This window comes from Pteropus vampyrus, unplaced genomic scaffold (assembly GCF_000151845.1).
Source record: "Pteropus vampyrus isolate Shadow unplaced genomic scaffold, Pvam_2.0 Scaffold109, whole genome shotgun sequence".
In the NCBI taxonomy this organism is placed as follows: domain Eukaryota; kingdom Metazoa; phylum Chordata; class Mammalia; order Chiroptera; family Pteropodidae; genus Pteropus; species Pteropus vampyrus.
In genome coordinates this window covers 3,055,161-3,062,768 of record NW_011888890.1, presented here as the reverse complement: position 1 = coordinate 3,062,768, position 7,608 = coordinate 3,055,161, and the positions used below count along the sequence as shown (strand labels likewise).

General features: G+C 37.6%; 1 protein-coding gene across 25 annotated transcripts in view; it reads left to right on the top strand.

Moving 5' to 3' along the window:
* Nucleotides 1-7,608, top strand: part of BNC2 (basonuclin 2) — a 399,821-nt gene that overhangs the window by 109,096 nt on the left and 283,117 nt on the right. For 2 of the 25 annotated variants that reach the window (XM_023533707.1, XM_023533705.1), the window contains exon 1: nucleotides 6,573-6,591. The exons of 22 other annotated variants lie outside the window; for them this stretch is intronic. The gene's annotated coding sequence lies outside the window, so the exon portion shown is untranslated. Of the gene's footprint in view, nucleotides 1-6,568; nucleotides 6,592-7,608 lie in introns of those variants that run through there. One more of the 25 variants, XM_023533698.1, reaches the window with a different exon arrangement.

The following is a 7,608-nucleotide window of genomic DNA, read 5'->3' as shown; positions in this document are numbered from 1 at the left end:
TTTTTTTTTTTTTTACTTTGCCTCAGTTTCCAAGTTTTCTCATTGGTATAGTAAAGCAATGGGAATAGATCAATTTGCTAAATAAACCTTTTTGTTATGAACTTACAATTCTGCATGGGTGTCTCAGGCTGTGGTGGCCAAGGGGCCCAGGCTTTTTGCTTCTCGTCCTGTAAGATCAGTATGAATTTCTTTAAAAAAAAAAAGTCTCCACTGGCTAAAAACAAATATGTTTGAGAACCACCATTACTGAAATAGCTGTTCCAAAGCCCGTGTCTGTAATTGCAGCACAGGCCCTGATATAGTGACAGGTAATGGGTTTACTCACTGTTTATATATCTATTACTAACAATATAGGGCTTAGGAAAATGCAAAAGGAAACATAATGCATTTCAGAGTTATTTTTGTCAGAGGTAGACATAATAGAAACCATTTTTGGTACTTCACATTTTATTTAAATAAGACTTTTCACTTATGTGTGAATGAATTCTCCATATATGCCAGGTTAATGAGGAGTGACTTATAGCCAGGGGCTGCAAACTCAAATGGCTATAGTGGCCAGGCAAGTAATGGAATTGAGGAAAACAGGTGGGGTCTAATATAAAGGGGAATAAGAAAGACTGTGCCCATCTGAGAGTGCATGCTAAAAAAAGTAGCTTCTGTTCCGCTGCAGCGGATTGTCGTCATGCAGAGACAGATTTCTGTTGTCATATCTTTAGTTCTCTGACACTCCACCCTTTGCCTTTCCCCACCCTTTCCCTAGCAGCTGGAAATCCATAGTTTAATTTAGAATTTCTTGATTTTTTTTTACATGTTGATCATGAGTTAAACACACATGTACACTCATACACACTTACTTATGGAACCAAGCAAAACAAATTTGGCCTGCGGGCTTCCAGTTTGCAATATCTTTTTGCTCACATATACATATGTAGCAACTAGTATTTATTGAGTGCTTCTGTGCTAGGTAATCAGCTAAACCTTTTGTACTAATCAAAATATTTAATCTTCAGAACAATCTGGTGAACTAGTATTATTTCCTTTCAATAGATAAGGAATTTTGGCACTTGGAGAGGCTAAGTAACTTGCTGAGGTCACATAATTAGTAAAAGTTTCCCCCAGGTATTCAAACCTAAATAATTGACTGTAGAACTTTGGTGCTTAACCACTGGGCAAAACTGACTCCTACACGTTGGTCTAAGCACACACACAAAACACACATAACCAAACATAAAGGGTAGGTTGAGATTATTGTCTAATAATATTAGTTCATTTGTGTGCAATGATTCCGTTTCTGTGTATATGTGCTTGATGTGATAAAGCACTGGAATACTATCTGCTTTCACACTTTATAAGACTTCTAATAAAGCTCACTAAGGCTGATGTAAAAAATTCATAGGGCGTTTATATTTCTCTTTGTCACAAACTAGACATCCTGAGCTGTGGGGCCAACATTGTCTCTGTTTAAGGGCAAAAGTTCCCTCTCTTCTCGTTGCCATATTTAAACCCCACCCATGGAAATGCTCCAAGTCCTGAGTGATGATCACTTCCTCTGGGCAAGGGTATGAAGAATAAAAGTAAATCTAGCAGGAGGAGTGAATCCCAAAAGACAGAGATAAGTACTTGAGGTCAGAGACTGCATCTTTTATAGTTCGTCTACATACCAAACTCATTAATATGAATAATCATCTTAGCTGTAGTTTGTAGTAGCAAAAGTAATACACGAAACTAGTCTTGTCTTAAATGTTTTTTCATCAATGCTCATTTCTAGGATTCAGAGAGATCTCTTTCAGAAAGTGACGTGAACTCACATCTCTCCCATGTTTCTCCTTTATTTCCACTTTTTCCTATGCACATAAAATATTTTTCAACCTTAAAAACTCCAGCGAATAGGGCTAAAACTGTATGACTCTAGGAAGAAAAACAAAAACAGTGTGCAAAAATCTATATATTTATCCATTTAGGTTTTTCTCCTGGGAGATTCTGGAACACCATTAGACAACCTCTTTATGGTTTATTCACTTGGTGTGGAATGGGAGAGAAAAAAAGAGGCAGTCCCTCTGGCAGTATTCTTCTCAATATTATACCATCATGTGAATGGAAAGAACCCGAAACCTTCTTTTCAGAACTGTATCTCAGCCCCTGGCTCCTGGAGAAAACCAGTGTGGTTCAGATGTGGGATAGCAAGAGTGGTTTGCGTTGGCATTGGCCTTGCGGGTGCTTTGGGGCTGGAGCACACTCAGCTGTGGGTTACAGATGCTTGTTCTCCAGTATTAATGTGGCCAACATGTGAAACCATGGCACCCACAATGCTATACAAAGGTCCACGTCTCGGATAGTTTGGGAAATAACTCACAGCTGAAGAAATTCCTTCTTGAAGGTCTAGAATATATTCTTGAACAGTAGGTCCCCCTCCCCCAACTCCCAAAGGGGTAGAACCAGTAAAGAGATGTCCGATGATGTTGAACTAGGCACCAGTGACTGATCATAGGGTGCTTATGGACTTGGGAGCTTTAACTGAAAATAGGAAAAAAAAAAAACACAACACTACTCTAAACCTTATATCCATAAATGCTCAATTACATGCTGTACATGTTGCAGAAAGCTTGTACGCTCATGCCATTGTATAGTTTCTTTGGAAATGTCAAGTACAAACCATTACTGGTGATTGTCTTCTGGCCTGATTCAGGGTGTATTCAAAATGTTTCCACCGATTTTTATTTCCCTAAGCTGTCTCCAAGATTGGTAGGACCAGAGAAATTTGTATAGAAGAGAGGAAATGAGCATGAGATTGGGCGGCACTTTATAAATGCAATAACCAGGACTCTCTTTCAGGACATAGAAATTTTTGTGCCTTCTCACACTTAAGGCCTGTGCTTCCTTTTAATAGTACACTTGAGAGAGCTGGGATATTTCCATCCCCCATTCAGTTAGTGCTCTAGTTTTCTCATTCAGGTACAATTTCCAGTGAAATAGTAGCTTATAAGTATTCAGAAGTTAGTTTATTGACTCTTATTGCACTTCTGAGCACCTAATAAATAATTTATTAGTCTGATGGATATGTGGCTACCTAACTATGGGGCATGAAATATGCACTGTTTTTCTAATACACTGTAGGGAGACCTGTTTATAAAGTATTTAGTATTGGTTTTATAATGCACCGTTGACAACAGGAGACCACGAAGCTCAAAGATCAATCTCATTTTGGCCCACAGTATTAATGCTGTTTTATAAAGCTCTATGACAGGTCACTTAGACAGTGGTCCTCACAGAAAGGACTCAGTTAGGAAGGCAGGCTGTAGTGGCTGCCAGTGCAGCGGATGAATGTCTTTGTCCAAGTCCCTGAGGTGACTGGCGGTTGCTGTTGTTGGCCAGGTGATGGAACTCATCATTTCTCTGTTCTCCAGAGGGATTCTGGACTGAGAGTGCCCAGTTTTGCTAATGCAGCTCACTAATTGTACAGAGAGTTGGTGTGACTTTGGACCACAGTTGCAGTTCTGGAGACACGACTCAGGAAGTAAGGAGTGAAAGTTAGCTCTCCTCAGCTTCTTGTTATGTGCGTTAATGAAGTGACATTCCTTCACATCTCCCATTCTTTCATTCAAATTACCTATGTGACACAGCATAAAGTGTTTTGATTTTTGTTTGCTTTGGGTAATTTCATTAGCTGGGAATAAATTTATAGACATTTAAAAAACTACATAGCACTTAGAATTGGGTGACATCTAAATAAAGGTTAAATAATTTCATTTAAAAATCAATTCTCGGTGTTTTAATTTGTTTATAAGAACTATATTCTATAGGAATGCCTTAGAAAGGCAGTGATTTACAAGGTGCTGTTGCCTGTTAGGTTATGTGTTTTGGAGCAAGACTTTTTTCAATTTTCCATTAAGGACTTCTTGCTGTTCTAAGTATTCCACTTCCCAAAGTAGGAAATCTGAGCCATACTTTCTTTAACCTAGTCTGCTTGCTTGTAATTTCTCATGATTTTTTAGGTACCAAGGTTGAGTTCTTTTTGCTATTTGTCATGTCTTATTCGTTTCTCCTTATTCAGAGTTTCATTTTGCCATCTTCAATTGTACCAAACCCTTTCTACATTTTAGTAGTAGCCCTTGATTTCATCCTGTCTTTGTCCCTCTTAGCAAGCGATCTCATCTTTTCTAAGATGATCTTATCTTTTGTGCAGCTATCATTTATTGAGCATTTACTATGTGTTAAGCACTTGGTTAGGCCCTGGATTACCAAAGATGGACAAAATTCTGTTCCTTTCAACAAGTGCACAGTTCATTGGGGAAAATGGGTGGGAAAATGGGTAGTAAGGTGGCTTTTTGCCATGACACTGAATATATGTATTTTTTAACCACAGAACTTTTTAATATCTCTTACCTTGGATTTCTGAGAAAAAAATTTTTTCTTCTCCCTTCAGGGGTACCCTTTTCATTTGTGTTCTTGATCACATTCTCCCCTAGGACGTTTTATATAATTTTCCCTCTGGCTTAGATTTTTAATATCCTTTTCTTTTCTGGCTTCATCCCTTGTAGTGAGAAACAAACCATCAACATGCTAACACAACTTCTCCCAAGCCCTGCTAACTTTTTAGATGACCCTCCTCTTACTTCACTTGCTTGCTTTGCAAAATTGCTCCAAAGGCTCCTCCTTGTCTTTATAATTTGCTTACTTAACTTCTTTAGAATCTGGATTCTATAACTTCTATACCTATCAGTCCACTAAGATATTTCTCTTAGGACACAAATATATAATTATAAAATATTTCAGCCAGAAATATACATGAGGAGTAGAATAATGAACACCCATTTACCCATGCTTAAGTACTCCTGAAGCACTGGATTACCATCCTAATTATATTGCTGCCACTGCCATTCCCTCTATCCAGTACCCACCCTCATTCAAGTACTATTCTGATTTGAGTATTTATCATTTCCATTCATTTTGTTTGCTCTTACTATATTTACTACTACCTACTATTAGAAGTGGCTTTACTATAATCTAAATGTAGCATTGTTTTTTAGAACAGTTAAAACTCTAACCACTCTACCTCTGTGAACTTTTGACTTCTCTTGTCATGCAAAACATTGGACAGTTACGATGCTCCTGTTAATACTGTTCCTCCTGTCTTCTCCCTTAGTAACTGTATGGAGATCCCCCAAGATGCTAACCTAAGCCACCATCTTTTTACCTCCTCTGTCACTTCTCTGCAAATGACTCCCAGATCCGATAACTCCATTGTCAGTCTGTTTTCTGAACATTTTTAGTTGCCTAGTCATTGGCATGATCTGCTGTTTCCCCAGACTGAGCTCTCTATATATTCCCACAAACTAGTTCACACCGTTTCTGTTGATAGTGCTACCATTTTCCCATGCTCAGAATATCAGAGCTTTAGTGTCATCTTTGACTCTTCTCATTTGTCACGCATATCTTATCAGTCATTCTTTTCCCCTGGATTTTATCTCCGCTTAGTATCTTGCTCTTTTTTTCAGCCCTATTGCCTGTAGCCATTTTCCCCCAGATTATTATAATAGCTTCCTAATTGGTGTCTGCTTCTGTCCTTTCCCACTTCAGTCTGTCTGTCTGTCATGCTGTTGCCAGATAACTCTTCTTAGAGTACAGTAATGATCATCCCATGTTGCTCGTGAGAAACTTTCAGCATTTTTGACTGTTGGTGGATAACAGGATAAATGGCAACTTTTTATAGTGGAGTACAGAACCATTCTTATTATAATAGTTCCTATCGACCAGTCCATCCCTTTCATTCATCATTGCTCTATACAGATCCTACCTTAAGTTCTAGTCAAATAGGATCACTTCTCTAGAAATATTATCAGTTCTTCAGTTATAGTGCAAATGCTGCCTCTGCTTAGAAACTTTCTCTTACCACACTGATTGGAAAGAATTTCCTTTTCTAAGTTGTATAGGATTCTGGGGCTGTGGCTTTTATTACATTCTGTTTTATTAAGGTTTATATATATATAAACCTATATATATAGCTTATCTTCTGTAATAGATTAGTAAATTTGTGAGCAGGGACTATGTCTTAAGTTTCATGTTCCCCCCACCTTCTTACACCTGGCAAGTGGGACTTTGATCAGTATTTCCTAAGAGTGGCTAAAAAATGTTTAATTTAAAATGTCTCTTTTTATAATAAATGGAAGAAAAGGGAGCTAGAAAACGAGCTGGTCAGGAAAAAAGTGTATCCTTTCTCAATTAGCAAATTATTCAGTTGTTCCCACTTTGTTACTTCCATTCTCTCCAGGCTTTGTTTATTTAATGGTTGGCTACCTTCAGCCTTAGACATTTAATTCTTAAAAAAGGTTTGGATAGGGGTTTGGGTGGTCAGAAGAGTATATTATATTTGCAATTGCTTTTTTTTTTTTTTTAAATCTATCTTGGTGTACTCAGTGCCTTTAAGTAATAGTCTGCAATTTCCTCCCCAGTCTCTCAGTAGGCTCACTCAGTGCCTACCCCAAATTACTCACCCCCAGACAGCCATAATTATAAATCAGAGGACGGGTTGAGTGAGACTGGTGAGCATGTTTCAAGACCCTATGTTGTGTGGTTGATACTTCTCAAGTTGAGGTATGTTTTTCTTTTCCATTTAAGCCACTTGGATGCACTCACGCCCTTGCACTGCTAGTTAAGGTATCTCTCTCCTAATTATTTTCTTCCATCTTTTTACTACTTTTACATTAATCCTCATTCTGTGACACTCAGATATTTGCTTGAGTCCTGACAGTTCTTATCTTTGAAGAAACCATTGCCAGCAGTAAACTTATTGACAGTTATTTGAACGATTTTTGACAATGATAAAGTATCTGCCTTCTTCCATCCCTTCCCTCTTCTCTCCCACCCTGTTATTTATTTTTTCCTTTTTCTTTTCTAAACATAGTTCTAATTTATTGTTATCACTGTTTTTAGGAGTAGTGCCATAACAATAGCAGTTGTAAGCTTTTAGAACTGAAGTATAACATGCATACAGAAAAGTGCACCCAAATCATAAGTGTATACAGCTTGATGAGTTTTTACAGTGACCATACACAAAACCACCAAGTAGATGGAGATGCAGAACATTACCTGGACCTCAGAAGCTTTCTTTGTGCCTCTTGAAGCCACTATTCCCCACCAAAAGTCATCACCATTCAGACCTAAGCCACCTGTTAATTCTTTGTATTTTTAACCTGCTGTTAATTTCTGGCATCTTCTAGGATTCTTAATTTTGAAAATACTCTCCATTTAAATTTGCTTTGTTTCAACATTTTTTTCCATTTAAATATGTATATATATAAAATAGTCTGTGATTTTCCAAACATTCTGAAACTTGAAGTGTATGGGTATTTCACTTTTTAAATTTGTTTTTTAGGTTTGTAAGAGTCATATAAGGGGGTGCCATCAATAGAGCTGCCTTTTTCTGTGATAACTCTAAAAGCAGTGTTGGATTTCCTGGGTGTCTGCGAATCTCACTCTTCATTCCTGACAGTAATTTAAACTATTATTATGTCATTTTCACTGCGGCTGCAAACTTCTCGGTCCACAGACTTTAGAAGGAAGTAAATAAAGAAATTAATACTATCTTTATAATCCTTGCAGTTCTTCATG